The following is a 20,155-nucleotide window of genomic DNA, read 5'->3' on the forward strand; positions in this document are numbered from 1 at the left end:
TCGGGGGCATGGGACCTCCCACCGTGACCTGCTGAGGGAGGACTTTCCTATGATCAAAACATCCTGCGTGGTCACTGTCAGTGACTGAGCTCCTTCCGCTTGCCAAGGCAGCCCCCACGGCACTCACAAAAGAAAGGTAACCAAGTAGGAGTTTGAGCTTACAGGCCGCCGAACTAATGGCCTGCTTCAGGGCAGGGAGAGCCACACACAGGCGGCGCTGGAGCCACCAGCCCTCCCGCGAAGCCAGGCCAGTGGATGCCTCCGCCCCTCCAGCCGGCCCCCTGCCCCGCGCCCCGCCCCCTGTCCCCCTCCCCGTCCCCAGGCGCCAGGACCTGTCCCTCTGGTACCGTCCCAAGCAGACACAGTGCAATGCAAACGGAAGATGCTAATCGAATACATTTATACGTCCGCCGACAAAAGTAATAAATGCTGGACTGTTTCAACGGCTGGTTTTCAGACGGCGCTGCTCTCTTCCCAACCAGCAGCCCTCAGAGGGGTCGGCTTGGCTGACTTTCTCCCTTTCTCAGGCGTCCATGCCGTCCCCTCGAACCAGTGCCCTCACGCCTGTGCATCACGCTGTGGTTCAGGTCCGCGGTGGGCCAAATACTCACTCAACAGCTGAACGCACTCAGCTCTGTCTTCACGTGTGAGTCTCGTGACAATCCAGAAACGGCTGCGGTGCACTGGGCGAGAGGCTGCCACTCCGCGTCGGAACCTCTCTGCCGCCGCCTCCTGCAAACACAGGCAGGGTGCCCACGGCTTGGCGCACAGGGCTTGGAGAAGCAGGCGGGTGAGAGCACACTGTGCTTTTTTCCGGGAAACGTGCGGGCGCAGGGTCACGGAGACCGGCGGCTCCGTGGCCCGGATGGTTGCACGAGAGGCACGCCCAGAATTCGGGCGGGGACAAGAAAAGCAAGAGAGGGGGGGACTTGGACCCGTCACTGATCCTTAAGTTCTCCATCCCGAGAGCCGCGCATTTTTCTCCACTGAAGAGGTCACAGGCGGACCTGAGACCCCCAGAGCTGCGCTTCGACCACAGTCGCTTCGTGTGGGTCACAAGAACGAACGTGATGAGTCCAGGCGTCACAGAATGAGCCCCTGTGACTGTCCTCCTGTCTCTCTGGTGAACGACCCTCAGCACCACGCGGTCGGCGTCCCCATTCCTCCTTAGAGCACCTGCTGGCGGGACGGTGCCCGCGGGACGGCGCCCCCTCTCCGGGCCTCTGGTTGGGATGTCATTGTCGTCATCTCTTCGGCACAGCTCAGTCTGCAGCGGGCTCTTTTTATAAGTCTCCCGGGGCTGCTGCAACAGAGTGCCCCAAACTTAGCGTCTTAAAATAACAGGTTGATGGTCCTATGGTTCCGGAAGTCAGGAGTTCGTAATGGGACTCCCTGGGCTACAGTCCGAGCGTCGTCTGGGCGTCCTGCTGTCCCGGAGGTTCCAGAGTCAAGCCCGTCTTCTTTATGCTGCATCTGGAGGCCGCCGGCACGCCGTGGCCCTGACCTCACAGACTCGCCCCCGTCCTTCCACTCCCCAGCTCCCCCCATGCGGGCCTCTGTGCGTGCGTCCGGCCGTGTGCAGCGTCCAGGATCACGGCTCGACCTGACGGTCAGCGAAGTATCACCCTCAATTCCATCCGTCGCTGACACACGTGCTCACGGGGGGCAGTCTGTCCTGTCTCCTGCGCACCCCCAGCCGTTACGTGCAGCTCCTCCCGGTCACATCCCACCCGGCCCCGCTCCCGGCGCCCGCCGGCCCCACGCAGACCAGGCCCAGGGCGCCGTCGGTGGGGCGGCCGCAGGGAGGTGTGACGGCGGCCGTGGCGTCCCCGCTGAACCTTTGAGCACGTGGGCTCCACACCACCTCACGGTGCAGGTGTGCATCTCCCCGCTGCCCGGAAAAAACACCAGCAACGACAGCGATAACAACGCCTGCTGGGCAGCGTGCTGCGTGTGCGCTCACACTTACCCACCCACATAAACCCTCTCCTGTAACGCCCGCGGCACACTCATGGGTGAGCACCTCGGGGCCCAGGGCGCACAGTCGCAGAAGCCGCCTGCTCTCTGAGCCACGCACTGCACGGAGGGACACGCCCCATCCCGACGCTGCTGCTTCTCCGCAGCCGCGGTCCCCAGCGCCGGGCGTCGGGTCTCCGACCTCTTCTCTCCAACGTGTGGAACTGTCTCGTCCCGGAAACAGGGCAAAAACCACGGGAGGTTCAGCAGCAGACGTGCAGACGTGGGGTCTCAATATGTGACCGGGACTGTTTCTGCCCAGAAAAATAATATGAGAATGTTCTTCTGCGTTCCCGGGCTTGCTCCTGGAGCGGGCGAAGAGAAACAGCAATGTCTCTGAAAACAGCCCCATGTTCACTTGAGCCCGTGGAAGAATAATTATCTTCCTAACAACGGTCTTATGCAAATCACGTTAATTATATCTTTTCTAAGAGCGGAATTCGCCTGACATGTGCAGGACCACAGAACTTGATTGAAGAGTCAAATTCAGTGCAAATATTAGGCTTTAAAATGTTAACAGTACAATTAGTTTTTGTCTGCCCTCGGAAGCCCTTTCACCTTGGCTGGCGCCGCTGCATCTGCCGATGGCGGAGACGGGACACGTGGGCTCATTCTCGGCTCTGACGCGTCTGAGCGCAGACCCCCAGACTGCCCCATGCCCGGGAGCTGGGTGGGGGCGGGGGGCTGCCTTCTGGCATTCTGCTTCCTTCAGCAGGAAAAGAACTGTGAGAATTAAAAATATTGGTTTCTTAGAGGTTCGCCAGGAAAACCGAATGGAGGCGGTCAGAGGGCTGCACTAACACCTGCTACGATTGGGCTCTGGACACAGACAATCAGAGGAAATGGAAGCACGGTCTCCGATACGGAGGCTCTGGAGCATGGAAGGACCTGAATTTAAGCTCTCAAGGATACAATTCAGGAAAAGATGGGGGAAAAAAAGCCCCGAAGGTCAGCTCGGCTCTTCCCCTCCCCAGATGAACACCCCGCTGGTCACTCACTCGCACGTCTACACGCGTGTGCGGTCTGCCGCACACGGCCGCTGTTCTAGGGACCGGGGGCGGGAGAGGAGCTTTCAGAAACAGGGGGACTGTCCTTATGAAGGAGACACTCCAGTCGGTTGCTACAAAGAATAACAAATACGTAAAACGTGTCTTCTGTGGGACGGCGGCGGGTGGTAAGGAGGAAAAGGACGTCAGGAATGGGGGCAGGGGGTGCCAGGCTCAGGCACTTAAAGGGCGGCCGAGAGGCCTTCCTGGGAAGGGGGCCTCTGAGCAGAGACCCGAGGGGGCGGGAGCGAGCCCGCGACTGGCGACTGGGTGGGTGGGCAGGAGGAAGCGCTAGTAGCAGGGCAGAGGGGGCGCCCCAGGTCCCCGTGGGAGACTCGTGGCGGAACATGGTGGTAGGAGACTCACCCCCGGAGAGTCCAGGGGGGGAAGAAGGAAAATCCTCCGGGAAGGTCCAAGGAAGAACAAGGAGGATGTAAACCAACACCACGTTTAGGCTCAGGAATGAGGGGTGTCCACGGACAAAAGCCACGACTCGCCAGGTTCCGGGGAAGCAGCAGCAGCCGGGGGGCCCAGAGGGGCGGGCGCCCCGAGGGTAAGGGGGTAGAGCACGTATCCCGACACCCACTGGAGACCTGGGGCCTTGGTAAGGACTCAGCCGAAGGTCTCGGAAGGTAGGACGGGGTGGGCAGTGCAGCTGGTGGGGCGTGTGAGGCACGTTACGGTGAGGGGGGCGCCGGTAAAGGACCACGGTCTGCATGAGGCACGCAGGGAGCTCCGTGAGTCCACAGCAAGGAAATGACCACCTGGTTGAAGGCGGGCGAAGCCCTCAGCAGGCACCTCGTCCCAGGAGAGGCTCGTGGCAGGCAACCCCACGAAAAGAGGTGCCACGTTACATGTCGTCCGGAAACCACGAAGTCACGCAACCCTGAGCTCCCACTGCACACCTGTCAGAACGGCCCCGACCCGGAGCCCGGGCAGGGGAGCCGCAGGGCTCCCCCTGCTGGTGGACACGCGGGGGCGCAGCCGGGCGATCTCTCAACAAAACCCAACACCCTCTCGCCTTGCAGACGGGACGGCAGTGGCCCTCCTTGGTCTCTGCTCAGGAGAGTTGAGAAGTCACGTCCACACCGAAACCTGCACACGGGTGCTTGCGGCGGCTTTGTTCACGGTCGCCAAAACTCGGAAGCCACCGAGAGAGGTCCCTCAGCAGGGGATGGGCGAACGCTGGCCCGTCCGGACTCTGGAGGGACTCGGTGACGAGACATGGGCTGTCAGGCGTGAACACGTAAGACGGGGCCCTGAGTGCGCGCTACTCAGTGGAAGGAGCGGTCTGGAGGGACTCGATGCTGTGAGTCCCACGGGTAAGGCACCCTGGAAAAGCCCAGCTTACGGAGAGGGTCGCGCGATCAGTGGTATCGGGGGCGAGTGGAGGGGGCAGGGAGACTTCTAGGGCCGCGAAACCGCTCAGTCCGACACGGAAATGGTGGGGGCGGTTCATCCACCGGCTGTCCGAGCCCGTACAACGCACAGCAGGAAGCGCGGACGCCAGTGCAGACCGTGGGCTCCGGCCGACAGTGACGTGGCCACGCAGGCTCCCTGGTTGTAGTAACCCCGCCCCCTCCGGTGGGGACGCCGAGGGTGGGCCGGCCGCCGGGCGTCGGGGGACGGGGCGTGGTAGGCAGGAACTCCCTGTGCTTCCCGGCCAACGTTCCTGTGAACCTGAAACTCCTCGAAAAGAGTCTATTTTTAAAAGCTATGTGATGTTTAATTAACTACTATTAATTTTTATGGCATGTACATGTCAGTTCATGTGTATCAGTTGTGTTGTTCAAGTAGCAAAAGTAAGAAACAGGAAAAGAAGTAGAATTGTACATCCATGAAGACATTGGTTTTGGGTCTGAGCCAAAAAAAAAGTTTAAAAAATATAATATGAACTTGCACAAATCTGGTGTTTGTGGTTTATAAAGGTGATGTCATTTACTTCACCTTGTTTCATTAGTGCTGTGAGGTACATGGGTAGGCAGATGTCCTTTTCTGCTATTTTAAGTAAAGAAAACTTAGGGTCAGTGATCTGACTAAAGTTGCAAAACTAATAATTGGGGGAATAAAAAAAATCCATGATATGTTTATCGCTTCTGTGCCTGCAAGATAGCAGACAGGCCAGTTTTAAAAGTGAAAGACGGCCATTATTTCTAAGGTGCGTTTGACACTGTGAAGAATGATTTGTATAAAATAATCCGTAGTTTTTAAAAACCGTCCACTTCAATTCTCCTGTACTTGTGAGAGTATTGAGTCACCAGCTCTACTCTGCCATGCGAACTGTTTATTTGAAAGTTCCTGGTAAGACGAGAACAACCGTGCTGAGAATCGGGCCCGAATTTGACCTTGAGGTCGCGTGTGGCAGCCGGTTGCAGCACAAAGCGATGCCCCAGGGAGCCAAGGGCTTCGGGGGGGGGGGGCCCGCCCGTTCCCCTCCTCTGCAGCCCGGCCCCCGCCGCCGGCCTCGGTCCCCGCCCCGTGAAGCGACGGACCGGCGCCAAGGTCTCCTGCGGCCCCACGGGCCTCTGCCTCTGGCCCAGCTGGCACCGCATGCGTGTTACGGCACGCACGCCCCCGGAAAGTTAGGTAAAAGACGTAAGCCACGGAAGTGGTGTGATGATTAAATTTGCCGAGAGCTGAAAGTCAGAGCGAATTAGCCTCCTGCACGGGAGCCCCGCTGATGAGTCAGACCGGAAGGACCTGTCAGCGTGTAGCTGTCTGACAGGGGACCGGGCGGCGGAATCGCCGGTTTGATCCCAGGGTTCTCGTTCTGCGGGTCACACGCAGAACAAAGGGGGTCAGCCGCTTTCTCATTAATACGTATCAGCCTACAAAAGGGGAAAAAAGGGGGGTTTTTTGACACTGCAATGAACTCTAATAGTCTTAATTAATATTACTGCTAAAGCACCGATGCAAATTACCATTTCCTCACATGCCTGGGCTTGAAAGGAATTAACTGTGGTCTAAAGGAATTAAAGCAGGGGACCCCGGAGACATCTGGCCGTTTCTACCTCTCAGTTATTTTCCTCCGGTCAGGTTTTCTCAGAAATGCTCCTTGGCTTGGAAGCGTTGGTATTCTCGTCGGGTGAGCCTCTAGACTGTTCGTGCAGCTCGAGGCGCCGGGGACTGTGAGTTCCAAGCACAGTGCTGCGATGAGACACTCGGTTCACAGGAATAAATTCAGGATCAGAACACTTCCCCCGAAGGTGGAGATGGCCACGCCTCTGCTGACGAGCACTGTGATTGTTTTCAGTATGGGGAGCAGGGTTTTCGCTGCCGGGGGGGCCAGGAGTCGGTGGAAAATTAAAACAACTTGCGGACATGGCCCAAAGAGGGTGCACTACTAGGCAATGCGTGTTTAAGCGGCAACGGGCAGGTGAAAGCCGCTAAGAGAGGAACATGTTTCATACGGACACGTGGGGAAGCGCATGTTCTTCATGTGTCGCGAAGTCGCACGCGCAACAGGACACTCACACAAGACAGTATCGGTGTTCGTGACTCCGGGGACCCCGGGGCAGCCCCGGGCGGGAGCCGCCAGCAGACGAGTGGACACGTGCCGAAGGGGATGGCGCGGACCAGCCTCCTCTTCTGGGTCTCATCGGCGTGGACCGGGGCTGGCTCACGGTCACCAGGGGCCAGCCCGTGCAGCGTGGGACAGCTAGTGGTCTCCCTGGCTCTCCATCCGGCAGATGACAGGCGAGCCACCACTGTGCCCAAGCCGGGGAAACCAACAACGTCTCCAGACATGGCCAGGCGTCCCAGAAGGACAGGTTCCCCCGGGTGAAAACCAGGGGCACGAATGAGGATCCCGGAGAGCCGCTGTGGCCGCCCCAAGGGGAAGCCCCTGGCATCTTCGATCCAGTGAGCACGTGGGGTGGGGGGGGGTGCCTAGTCCGAGCCTGGCGGCTCACCCCCGCCCCCCGACGAGGAAAGAGTGGACTGGCATAGGCTGGCACCGTTGCGCCCATGCATGCTTGTCCTGAGCCCCAACATTAAATAAGCGTGGCGGCTTTATTTACTTCGGATTTGCCTTTGTTTTGCCGCCACCCATAAACCACCTCTGTGGGAAGATTTAGTATTTCAGACCAGTAACTCTCACTCGCGTGCCGAGCAGATTGGAGCCGTATATAAGGTGGGGTGGTTCATTGCATACCTAAGGAAGCGTGACCTGTATCGGGGGATTGGGGGGGGCATGTCACGCCGTCACTCGGAGGGTAAACAGCATAAATCTTTCCTCTCCAGGGTTCTCAAATGGGAGGAGTAAATGTAAATGCACAGACACAAAAGGAAGACACGGCCCGTGGCAACGTGCCGCACTCACAACGCCTTCCCCAGACACTCTGCGCCTCCACCGGTGACCACCACACACTCGGAGGCGGGCGTGTGCGGGGCCGCAGCCCCACGCAGCACAAGGATGGAAAACGGAAGGGGGGGGCGTTGAACTTTACGGAGGAAGAGTCGTTTGCGGGAGGGTGCCTGGGAACAAACGCTGGGCCTGGACCTGTTTCCCGTTTCTGTGCAGTGCTGCGGCCTCGCCCCTAGTCCTGAACCCAAACGAGGGCGCGCGGATGGAAGAGGAGGGCTCTGCGGGTGAGGCGCTGCCGGCGGGAGGGCGGGAGCTGGGGAAGAGCTCCCACGGCTGCCAGAGCGGCGGAGCACGCCCAGAAACGCCCGCCCCCACCCTGGCCTGCGGGACGGCCGGCGGTGGGGGCCACACTTAGGAGGAAGCCTGACCAATCCCTAGGGAATCCTGGATGCTATACTCTCTGTTTCGACTCTGCAGAAGAGCCAGAAGTGATGTTTCCATTGAAATTGGATCCGTGGTCTCCAAAGACAACACTGAAAAATATAATAAAATTAAATATAGACAACAACAATCCCCAAACAACAGCGAATCATCAAACTCTCCTGTCTCCCAGATAATTACGGTAAATCCGTATATCTCAGTTTGTGTTGGTATGACTGCCACTCAAAACAGCCATCATTCAGGTTGTGACTGTTTGTACCGAGTGATGAGGGTGACCAAGAAATGCGGGAGACACCGACGTGGAGACAGACGAGCAGGAAGGGGGTTCCGGTGTGCGGGGGGGGAGGGGCGCCCTCGTTGTCGACGAAGCCGTGGGGCGTCCAGGACGACGGGCCGGAACGCAGCCCGCCCGGGGCAGAGCGTCACGCAGGAGCCCCCTGCGGCTCGGAAGGAGCAGCGTGAGAACCAGGTCTGGCCACGACACCCGGCAGTCCACAGAACTGAGAGAAGGCCCTGATGGACTGCTCATCAGCGTTCCCTCGTTAACTTCTGTGTGGCGCTGTTTGTTACGTTTGGACTAGTCGTAAACGTATTGATCTCAGGGAGGACAATCGATCCCTCCCACGTGGCAAACGTGAGGCATGTGCCCACGAGAAACCCACGAAGGGACAGACGACAGACGCTGTCGGTCGTCAAACGAATGCAAACAGGGGATCACCTGTGACTGCGTACGCGTCGGAACCTGACCACGGCCCCGCTGGGGCTATCCACACCGCCCCACGTCCTTTCTGCCCTTACACCCGCCCCCTGGTGGCCTCAGCCCCTGTGGACGCTGACCTTGGCCGTGGGACTGGCTCTGACCGGTGGGATGGCAGCAAACACAAGCACACGGAGTCTGGAAGAGCCCTTCTCACTGGGCTCGCCTTTCCTTCCGCCCGGACGCCTTCCCCCGCCGTGGGGGGCTCCCTGAGCCGAAGGACCGTGTGTGACCTCCCGTCCCCACCCCGCCGGTAACGGCCGTCAGCTGCAGGACAGGCGATCCCTCAGACCTGAAGGGGGCTCGTCAGCGGGTCCCGTCGAGGTCAGCCAGGGTGGACCCAATCAGCAAGGGCCCAGTTTACCCACAGAATCCTGGGCCGAAGAGATGGTGGCGGCTGGTTTTGTAAAGCTAGTACGTTCTGGGATGTTTTGTTTGACGGTAGAAGCTTCATTCTTAACATTTGGCATCCTAGAAGTTAGACGTCTTTCCAACAGACCCAATCCTGTTGAATTTTACCCCACAGAGAGGTCTATGCCTTCCCCAGAGCGGACTCGCTGGCTCTGGCGAGAAGCAGGGGAGACGGTAGAAGGGCGTTTTGCAAGTTGTGAGTGGTTCAGGGACGAGATGTCAGAGACTCCGTCTTTCCCCGTCCCGGCACTCTGAGCACAGCTGAGTCACTCTGGAAGTAATCTCACAGGCAGTCACAAAGCGGCTGAAAAGATGGAAAGAAGAATTTGGACTGGCAAGGAGTCCCATGACTTGGAAGGGAGACACCAACGAGAATGTCCTGCCTTTTCTGTTCGCCCACCACATGCCTCAGGCAGGACCCCCACCATCTAGAGCTGTTCACGGGGTGGGGGGTGGGGGGTCAGGAGACAAGAAAAGCCTGCTCCTTCTGGCCGAGGGTCGGGAAAGGGGACGCCCCCCGACCCTGCCCAGAGGCCCGGCAGAGAGAGAGTGTGAGATGTCCCCTGTCACCGGGAGGCTGGAGGCGAGGCCAGGGGACACTTCGTGTGAGCCCAGCTGCCCGCCCAGGGGCCACGGAAGCCCCCTCCATCCCCAAGGGGACTCGAGCGAGAATTCAGCGGGAGTTCGGACAGGGCCGGAGAACAGAGCAGACCACACTCGTGTGCCGAGAGTGCAGAAAGCTAAGCTCTCCTAGAACAGCGCTCCAAGAAGGGGCCCATAACCTACCTGTGTGGTAAACTCAACAGAGACTTCCTGCTGGAACGGAAGATTGAATAAGATCGAGGCTCTGCCATCATGTCTAAAATGTGCAAAATACAACAAACACCGCGTGTTACTACGCCAAGAGGCAGGGGAAGCGCAGCTGGCAGGAGAAAAGTCAATCAGCCCATGTCGACGTCGAGCGAATCGGACACTGAGGCGATCAGACGTGCACTCCAAAGCGGCCCTCACGGAGCAGCCTCAACAGTGTAAACCCTCAGTGCCGATGGAAAAGGGCCCAGAAAATGTTAGCAATGTGATTTGCTCGTGTCTATTATAGACATGGTTAGAAGCAGCCACGTAGGAATTACAGAAGGAAGGGATATTCTCACTGGAGTGGGGGCACACTGGGTGCACTCAGGGGTCGTGCGGGGTTGGGAGAAGGCAGCATCGGGAGTCCCGAGGACGGAACCGTAGCTCTTACTCTGTCTGAACGGCAGGGAGAGAGCGGAGAGCTCCCTCCCCGCCCCCCTACCCCCACCAGCGAGGGAGCGGGGCCTAGAAAACCGAGGCACAGCAACAACCGCGCTAACACTCGCATTATTCGTCCTGGAAGAGACAGCGTGGGGCTGAGAGGCATATGAACAAATACGGCTAAAACCTCTCCCTGGAAGCAATGCACAAGCCTGCAGACTGAGAAGCTGAGCGAACCCAAACAGGGGGACCATGTACCAGTGACTGAACTAAACACATTGACCAGGTCGTAATGATAGACTGGGCTGCACTGACAAACTCGTGGAAGATTTGTGGATGGGAAGTTTCCTTACGGGGATTTTACAGGTATCAGGAGCGGCAGCTCCCGCTGAACCAAGGAACAGCCCTGAGCACGAGGAACCGGGCAAGCGCCAGCCACTCGGGTCAGAACCAGCCAACTCGCCGCCTGCGTGGCCTGCTCCCGGATGTCAGCGGTGGCCTGCGGGTGGGGCCGTGGAGCCGCATGACAGCGCTCCTGGGAGACGACGCCGAGACCGCCCGGAGCAGAGCTGAGAAACCGCACCCGATTCCTCAGCCCCCTCTCCCCACGGCCCCCCTGCACACACTGGCCGGGGGAGTCCTGCGGCGCGGAGAGGCGCTTTGAAACAAGAGCCCCCGTCTTCCAGGCGGCCGGCACCTGGACAAAACCGCTTTCCTTTACACGGGCCCCTGCCGCTCCGGTATCGGCTTTCCGAGCGGCGAGCACCTGGGCTCGCGTCTGGTTACAGACACACAGAAGAGCCGCGCCAAGGCCCATCGTAATTAAACTTCTGGAAAGCACAGACAATGAAAAAATGTCAGCAGCAACTGGGGAGATGCTGATCTCCCATCAAAACTCCGGAGGCTGGAAGGAAGCGGCACATTTTCATGTTGTTGGACATGAATGCCCTGTCTGTGCCAACCGCCTCTCGGGGAGGAATGGGAAATACAGACATCCTCACGTGGAGGAAAACTAAGAAAATCTGTTGCACACAGACCTGCCTTTAAAGAACGCCTAAAGAGCCTGGCTGGCGTAGCTCAGTGGATTGAGCGCGGGCTGTGAACCAAAGTGTCGCAGGTTCGATTCCCAGTCAGGGCACGTGCCTGGGTTGCAGGCCACGGCCCCCAGCAACCGCACACTGATGTTTCTGTCTCTCTCTCTCTTTCTCCCTCCCTTCCCTCTCTGAAAATAAATAAATAAAATCTTTTAAAATAAAGAAAAAGAATGTCTAGAGAAAGCTCGAGAGAAAAGAAATTACAGCGGAAGAAGGCATGACCCTTCAGGGGAAAAAAAAAAGAATGAAATGTTAATACCAGAAGAACATGTAACAGACCGTTATCCTGAGGAGTCTCTTAAATTATATTTCATGGTGCAAATAAAAAGTGTAATATCTGTTTTGTCACTTCACACATGCAGAGAAATCCTTGAAACATTTATACACATTTTTTAATTGGGAGCATAAAGGGACCCAAAAGGAAAAAAAAAGTTTTAATGCTCCACTTGAAGTCCTTAAAGATAATACCAACAGAAGGCATTGCAACCCCCAGAGCACCCTAAGCGAAGCTCTACAAAGAAATCCATGGAAAACGTCATAAATAAAGCAAGATGGAACCCTAACAATTTTTTCAAACAACACGCCTGAAGGAGAGAAATGAGGAACAGGAAATAGAGAACTGGGAGCCAGAAATCACGGCGTCAGCGACGACAGTGTAATGCCGATGCGGCCGGGACGCAGCCGCCACCAGACAGGACCTCAGGGAGCCCACTGCTGTGGGGCCAGGGGCCAGGTGCGGGACCTGCTCGCACTGCCCTTAGACTCGGCTCCGGGTCAGTGTCGGCCGCCTGCCCAGGTGCTGGGCACTCTGGGTGGGACACCCGTGTTGCCCCCAGTGAGACATTCTTGATGGACAACGTCATTAAAAAACTCAATTTACCTCCAAATGTCTGGAAACCACGCACGGCCTTTGGGTTTCGGGGTACTCGCAGACATACGCCTGCATGCTCTCGTGGTTTTAGGGTCAATCCCACGGAAACGGTGAAGACGCACCAGCAACATGACAGAGCAGTCAACGGAGACAAAAACGGCACGTTGTCGCTTACTCAGTGCATCGGCGTGCGCGCGCACAAGGTGGTAACTTTTTGAGGGTCTGAGGGTGCGAGTCCCCGCCCCCCGCCTGGGAGGGGCGTCCGTCTGTACAGCCGGCCGGCGGGGGACTCGCACCCCCCACTGACACCCCAGACACCGCCACAGCTCCTCGGCTCCAGGACGACAGACGCCCCGCGGTCACCGATGTGTGCTAAGTGTTTCTAAAACAGGCCTTGGAGACAGCCCACGTGCCCCTGAGGAAGGCGGTGGCAAAGCAAGTAAGGACACGCCTGGGCCGGAGGACCAGCCGCGTTCGTCACGGTGATGCAGACGGTGGCCGCTGGCTCACACGGAAGAGGCCGGGGTGGGGGAAGCAGAGTGAAGGACACAGCGTACAGTAGGGAGCAAACTGTGCTTTAAAACTGCGTCGCAAACACTGCGTTTCTTTTTTGCAGAGAAGTTTACTGGGAAGGAGGAGTCTGGGATGATACACCCCACAGTGAGGTGGTCGGTGACTGTAGCTTTGAGGATGGAAAAAAGACCCAAGTTCGGGGGCGGCAGCCAATGATGCATTCTTGCCCCTTCTGCAATATTTTCGTTTCTTCAAGGACAATGTATTAACGTATAACATGTGCGTTTTTAAGTGTGTTCAACCCCAACGCAGGTTTTAAATGCGTTCAGACGTCGCACAAAGTTGGAGGTCTAAAACATACACGTGTCAGGGAGTTTAAAATCCCTCGGTTGTCAGCAGGCAGAGGTCTGGACCGCAGACTGCCAGGGGGCCGCGGGCAGGGACCCGGGCATCCTCAGGCGGGCGAGCCTCGCCCGGGGGGGCTGTCACGGGCAGGTCAGAGGCCCGCTCAGCACGGCGAGGTCAGTGCACGGTGAGTCCGTGTGTGGAGCATCTGTTCGGCAGGAGATAAGAGAGAGAAACCAGGGCAACGCGTGGAAAGGCAGGCGTTTCAGAGTGAGTGGAAGGGGCGGGCTGCCAGAGAGGTGGAGCCCGTGGTGCGGGGCCGAGACAGACACGTGTGTGGACCTCGGCCCCTCCGGGTGCCTGGCAGACGGGGGGCCCCTCAGAGCAAGGGGCGCGCAGCCTCCCAGGAGCCCGCGGGGTGAGCGCACCGTCGTCGTCCGCAGTCCGCACGCACGCAGTTTGCTGCCTCTGGACGCCGCTGGGACTCCCAGCCTACCCCTACTGTTCCGGCCTGTCAGATGGGTGTGCAGACATTTGGGGCCAATCGGCTGGGGTTGTTACATTTTGCTTTGTTTGATCGGCTTTGCTTTGGCTTCGTCAAGTCTCCTCCGCCTAATGAGGTACCTCCACTTCACACGTTAGCCTCTTTCAACAGATTTTGCTTTTGTTTTCATGGTCCTACTGGGTTCACCCTTCTGTCCACCTCATCTTGTTATTGAATAAAGTACATTGCTCTAAAATATTATTTCCAAATTTTCAAAATGTTCCCTTGTTTTTGTTGTTACATGTGTGAGTTTGTTCCAGCGTGGCTGGTTCTCTCTCTTTTAATGGCCTTGACTTTCTGCAGCTGTCGAGAAGGACTCGTGCATGCCCCTTGGTAGGCAAGGTTTCAAATTAGACGACGTCTTTCGTTCTTCGCACAGCTTGCCGGCTCCTGGCTTACCCTCCGTGGCTTTTCAGTGAGACTGGGGAACACGGAGACCCAGACACGGACCCATCAGCTCGTCGTCCGTGAAGGTTCTTGTCCCCCACCCAGGCCACCCTTGCTGGGCCGCGAGCTTCTGCCGAGTCGGGTGCACACTCCGCCAGCCGCCGCTGCGTCCCAGGAGGGGATGCGCAGGGCTCCGCTGCCTGCCCCAGTAGCGGCAGCAGCGGCCGCACTCTCCGCTGCTCCAGGGACCCCGGGAGGTCCTGCCTGCACCTCTTCCCACGTCCCCACAGGGTGGTGGTGGCCCTTCCGAAGCAGTGAGGTCCCTCCCACTTGGGGGTCACCGTTTCCTTCCTGCATCTCTCTGTGCCGACGACTGCTCGGAGCTCCGGCCCGCCCGAGGTTGCTCAAGGTTCCCTCGTTCTGCTCACTTGTTACGAGTGTGGCTTTCAGGAGCGGGGCGCTGCGGGCGGACGGGTGTGCTTGTTTCGCCGCGCTGACGTGAAACCCAGCATCTCACCCCGGCGGTGTGTCGCGACCCAGAGCCGGGGCAACGGGGGTCTCGGCTTGAGCGGCAACGGCCTTTTCAGGGGCCTTGTTAAGGCACTGAAATGATGCATGTGTAGGGATTAAAATTTCAAATAAACGCAGCCTTTGACAGAGCAATTTCCGTTCTGGGAATCTGACCAATGTTGTTAACGATACCATTATATTAAGATGCTTAGTTAAGGGCATGTATTGAAACAGCAGAAGGCTGGGCGCCGTCTGGATGCCCTTCGGAACCGCGGGCCACGTTCCGGTCTGTGGCCGCCACTGCAGTGGTTGTGCGGCGACTGCAGAGAACCAGGGAAACATGCGCACACGGGCTCCCGGTCCAGCCGTGCACAGCCTGTACATGGGAATGCCGTGACTGAGCAGTGACAAAACACGACAAACAAATGGACGACAGCCAGACAGACAGATACAGTCTGTCTGGCCGTGTAAATGTACACACATTATATATATATATATATATATATATATATATATATATATATATAGAGAGAGAGAGAGAGAGAGAGAGAGAGAGAGAGAGAGAGAGTCTGTATATAACGCACGCGTGTGTATAAAGATAGAAATCTGACCCGTAACTACGAGCCCAGGGAACTGACACTTGAGATCGCCACCCGCTGTTTACAGCTCAGACTTGCATGAGGTCCGACGGCCGTCTCCAGTTACCCGTCTAGGAAGCCCGACCATAAACCCTTATGACAACCGAACAATGGCCAAGACCTGACGAACACCTGCCAGCCCCCCTGGTTTGTGTCTCTCAACTTAGAGCCCCCCAGAGAATGCCAGATACACACCCCTACCCAACCGCACAGGGCCCCCTGCTCCTAGCTAGCCCACCGGCCTACAGCCCCCCGTCAGGGTGCGCCTGGAGCCCGCCCGGGTCCACTGTGAAGCCTTCCCACCCCGCTGCCCGCCCAGCACGGTGCCGGGGGCCGGGGCTGCCCCCGTTGCTGCAGCAAGTTCCGAATAAACAGCCGTCTTGTTCTCAGCCAGTCTTTGTTTATTTCCCACACCTATAAAGTACAATGTTGCTTGTAAAACTGCATCATACAGCGCTGGCTGATGTGGCTCAGTGGGCTGAGCACCAGCCTGCAAACCGAGAGGTCGCCGGTTCAATTCCCAGTCAAGGTACCGGTCTGGGTTGCGGGCCAGGTCCCCAGCTGGGGACGTGCGCAAGGCAACCGATTGTTTCTCTTGCTCTCTTTCCCCCTCCCTCCCCCTCTCTCTACAAATAAATGAATGCAATCTTCTTTCAAAAAGTAGAGTGTATAGCCCATAAATGATTGTGTACATTTAAGCAAACAACGGAAGGACAATGCCCCGATTTTGTGAAGAGTGATTGCATCAGGGCTGCGGGACGGTGTATGTCAGTTTCACAATGCAGATGACTCACATGGAAACGTAACGTGGTGCGGGAACCCACCCACGCACACACGGGGCTGACTGTATACAGAAAATAATCCTAATGGTGCTATTTAACACAATGGTTCACTTCCCCTTCGTGAACATGTTTATCATGCTGAGTGGCCCGTGGGGCTATTTTGGGAGCCACCTGCCAGTCCTCGCCTCTGTGTGCGGGGCTGCCAGGCCAGAGAGTCCTTAAACATGACGAGAAAACAATTTATGTTTGAGCTGCGAATATTCAGCTCAGCGAGAAAAAACTCGGGATGCTTTCCCGCCCTTCTTTTCAGCATTCACCCTGTGTTTCCTCCTCAAGTTCGACCGGGGCCACGCTGAAATGTACTTGAGTTTTATCTTAAGTGTCGCTGGAGCCAAAGGAACAAAGGGTTTTCCTTATCACCCCCTTCCTGCTGGACTTCCTAATGTATTTGATTCTCGGCTATTAACCCGGGGAACCTGTGTGCACAGTCAGTCACTTTATGCTTCTTAAGACCCTGCAGGCTTAGGCGTGTGTCGACATTCTGAGAAAGATTATTAGTTGTTTTTTTCCCTGGTACTGAACAGTGTGCACCAATATCCCGTGGCGTGTGCCTCAAAGACGGCGAGGAGATCAGCCGGCGAAACCACTGGGGGGCTCAGCCATCCTCCAGGAGCGCGTTTGCCTGCAGGGGACCGCCCTGGGGGAGAACTTCTGGCGGTACCCGGTGGTCTCCGTGACGGGGCGCGAAAGCCCCGCCCTTTGGTGGACCACTGAGCTCTAAACCTCTTCAAAGAGGTTCCAGTAGCTTTCAGCAAGCGGAACGTGCGTAACTGCGAAACATAATTGGCATCAGCTGCAGCGGAGTTCAGCTCTGACGGGGTGTTTGAGGGAACTCACAAGGGCGTCAGCTGTCCCAGACCTTTCACTGTCTCCGTGGTAACAAAAAATGCTTGGCGTAGAGAGCGCAAAAAGAGGAGGAATCATGTTTTTTTAATCCAAAGCTGTGTATATGATTTTTCCCTATTAAGGGTCTTCTAAGCTAAGAAACGCAAGGTTTATAAGTGAAATAAAGTTAGTGTATCGGTCTGTTAAAACTATCTTAATTCAAAGAGTTTACTTAAGATTTTCTAATTATTTTAGAAATCTAAAGATATATTGTCAATCCGTAAATAACTTCTGGTAAGCATTCACCATTCTACTTGTCTGTATAAATAATAAAAAAAAAACAAGGTCCCATCTCTTCCCAGGAGAACCTGAGGAACTCACATGGAAATTATGTTTCTTATCTTGCTTAGGGCACATGCATCAATCATACCAGTAACCATGCACAAAAATTACAAAGTAGCTCGTCAAACCATTACTATTCATAATGGCCACTGGGGCAAGAAACTACTCCAAGGCTTTGAGTTGACATTTAAAATAAATTTTCATAATAAACAAACACGGTTCTTCTTAAAAACACGTGTCCTGCCTGTTGCAAAGCGCGTGAAGGTGGAACCGTGGGCGCAGGTTAAGCAGTGACCACACGCCAAGGGACAGGGTATGTATATAATCTCCGTTATTGAGAAAAAGTAATTTCTAAGTATATTAGTTATTTCTCCCTCTGAATTTAACTCAATGTACAGTTACTCAAATTTTCACTTGTTTTTGACAGAAAAGGCAGAGGATTAGTGGCCACAGAATTCCAGTTACGGTGTCTCCACTGGCTGAAAAAACACCACGCTTAGAATTGTACATAAAATCTCACAGTAACTTTTTGGCGGTGCCTGTGTAGGATTCCAATGACTAGAAATGCATATTTGGGGACCTTTTTCGTTTTTAGGACAGGTTGTTTGGACTGACTGCCCTTTGCGAAGGTGGAGGGGACAGGAAAAGCACTGCTGGCTGGCGTGAAGGTGTCGCGCGGTTCCTGAGCTGCTCTGGTGTCTGGTTCCTTCCCCGTGGGATCTGTGCAGCCCCGCCTCACTGGTTGCCATGGCCGCGGAAAACTCATTTTAAAAACATCTTCATTGTGAGTGGGGCAAAAGGCAGCCTTTTAAGTGAATGTAAACTCTTCACGTGATGAAAAACATTTTAATGATGAGTATTTAAGAAAATATCGGTATCCGATATAATAAAACTAAAAAGTTACACGCGTGATTGCTGTTTTGCCCCCACTCATAAAATATAAGCATTGCTCTAGCTTTTCATATAACATGACTTTATTCTGATTTTTAAAAAGTGACATATGGTACTTATTACAACACGTGGGACCATACTAGCGAGGGACCCCGACAGCTCCATTCTGGTCTCCGCCCCCCCACCCCCATCGCCACAGCTGAGGGGGGGCCTTTCTCAGCTTCGGGACCCGGAGGTCCTGCAGGGGAGGAGGCTGATGTTTGGGGGTCCCCAGGGCAGGGACCCCCTTGTTTGGGGGTCCCCAGGGCAGGGACCCCCTGGGGCGCCCGCCTTGACTCTAGGTGGAGCCGCCATCTGAGAAAGTGGGGGTGACAGAGCCCCACCGGCACTCTGAGGGGAGCCCGGGAGGTGCTCCCTCACCTCCACGGCTCTGCCATCATTGCCAGTGGAAGCCCCGCCTCGGACCGGGGACACTCTGTGCCGGACCGCGGCCAGCGAACCTCGCACGAGGGCCGCTGCCGCTGGGGCAGGACTGTCACGGTGTTTCACCCCCAGACCGTTCTAGGTGGCCTCCAGGGACTGTGGTGGCCCGAGGTCCCTGGCCTGAGCTGGCCACCAGCCCCTCGCACAGGTGGCAGAGCTGAGCGAGCCCCCTCAACCCTCCCTCCGTGAGCCAGCCTCCCCTGGGCCGCCCTGCTGCGACCAGGGACCCGAGGGGCCTGTCTTCGGCTCCATCTCCATCTCCATCCGCAGCGGGGGCCGGCGGAGAGCTCTGCGCACACCTGGCCCGTCTCTGGCGACCCCAGCTTCCCCCCAGGCCCTGCAGAGACGGAGAAGGAAGGCCTTTTCAGCAGCAGGCGGTCCCAGGAGAGGGACCCCGGCCCCGGGTGCAGACTGGCAGGAGGCGCTGGTGCCGTGGGCCCTGGCTGCCGCCCCGCTCAGGACGGGCACTCAGCCTGCTTGGAAGACGCCCGTGAAGACACCCACCGCTCCCACTGCACAGGCTGCGGCGTGGGTCGGCACGACTCCGAGTCCGCTTTCACAGCTCCCCACACAGAAAATGGAAATAGGGCTGATGGAAAATCAAATTAAAAAACAAACCTGGAACACACAGAATACATAAGGAAGAAAAACGTACCCATATTTCTCTTACGCAAGGGTCACTCTTGCCGTGATTTCACTGCGGTTTCTTCCAGCATTAGTAAATAGATACATTCATTTCGTTTGTTTGTTACATGCGAAGAGCCTTCCCGGGGGTTGGCAAGGAGGGGATGCGGGAAAAGCACGGCTGAGAAAGGTAAGAGGATGAACTGTCAGCGCCCTGCGGGACCGGACGCCCCGCGCTGCGGTGGTCGCGCCTCTGAAAGTCGATGGAACACCTTCAGTGTGTGTGCTGGGTGTCCCGGGCTGAGTGGTCTTTCGCTTCCAAGTTCCTACGCCGAGGGGCTAACCCCCCGTCCCCGAGGACGGGACTGCGCTGGGAGATAGGATCTGAAAAGGGGTGACCCAGGTACACAGAGGCCATGTGGCTGCGCCCTGATCAGCCCCACTGTGCCGGTAATCGCGAGAGCAGACGGAACCACAGACACACACAAAGACCACGTGAAGACGGGCCAGGAAGACGGTCATCTACCCGCCAAGGAGCGGCTCTGAGGAGGCCAGCCCTGCCCCCGACCCTGGATGTCAGACTCTGTCCCCGGGATGTTAAAGCCACCCAGTCTGGGGCACCGTGTCATGTCAGCCCCAGGACACGAACTCACTGAGAACAGGCGTCCAATGACCGTCATCCACCCGTATCCGATATGAGGAGCTCGGAGTCTCCCAGAGTTACTAACGTGGCCAGAGTCCCGTAAGCCTTGCCGTAAAAAGGACACTGCGTCTTTAACCCGAGTCAGCATGCAAGCTGCCATCCTGCCTGGGGCATTTCTGAGTTCTGGTGCTATTAATACACACTGGGCGGGGGGGGCAGTGAGTGTAAACCAGGTCATGCATCTAAAGTGCGTGTCCCGGGTTCCCTGAAAGGCCAGGGCCTCCCTCCTGGGCAGGTGGTCCTGGACCTGGCCCAGCCGGAGCACACGGTGTGTCACAAGGTTTAAGGGGATGGTGCCAAGTCATATGTCGCCTTTTTCCATGAGCACCCACC

General features: G+C 56.8%; 1 long non-coding RNA gene across 1 annotated transcript; it reads right to left on the reverse strand.

The window, feature by feature from the left end:
- Positions 1 to 18,104: 18,104 nt before the first annotated feature.
- LOC123830709 lies at positions 18,105 to 19,921 on the reverse strand. The gene is made up of 3 exons (XR_006787806.1): positions 19,773 to 19,921; positions 19,151 to 19,300; positions 18,105 to 18,832 (listed from the first exon to the last, which is right to left on the reverse strand). It is a non-coding gene; the product is annotated as an uncharacterized LOC123830709 (long non-coding RNA).
- Positions 19,922 to 20,155: the final 234 nt, after the last annotated feature.

The sequence above is a fragment of the Phyllostomus hastatus genome, unplaced genomic scaffold, assembly GCF_019186645.2.
Source record: "Phyllostomus hastatus isolate PE091 unplaced genomic scaffold, TTU_PhHast_1.1 phas_scaffold_129, whole genome shotgun sequence".
NCBI lineage: Eukaryota > Metazoa > Chordata > Mammalia > Chiroptera > Phyllostomidae > Phyllostomus > Phyllostomus hastatus.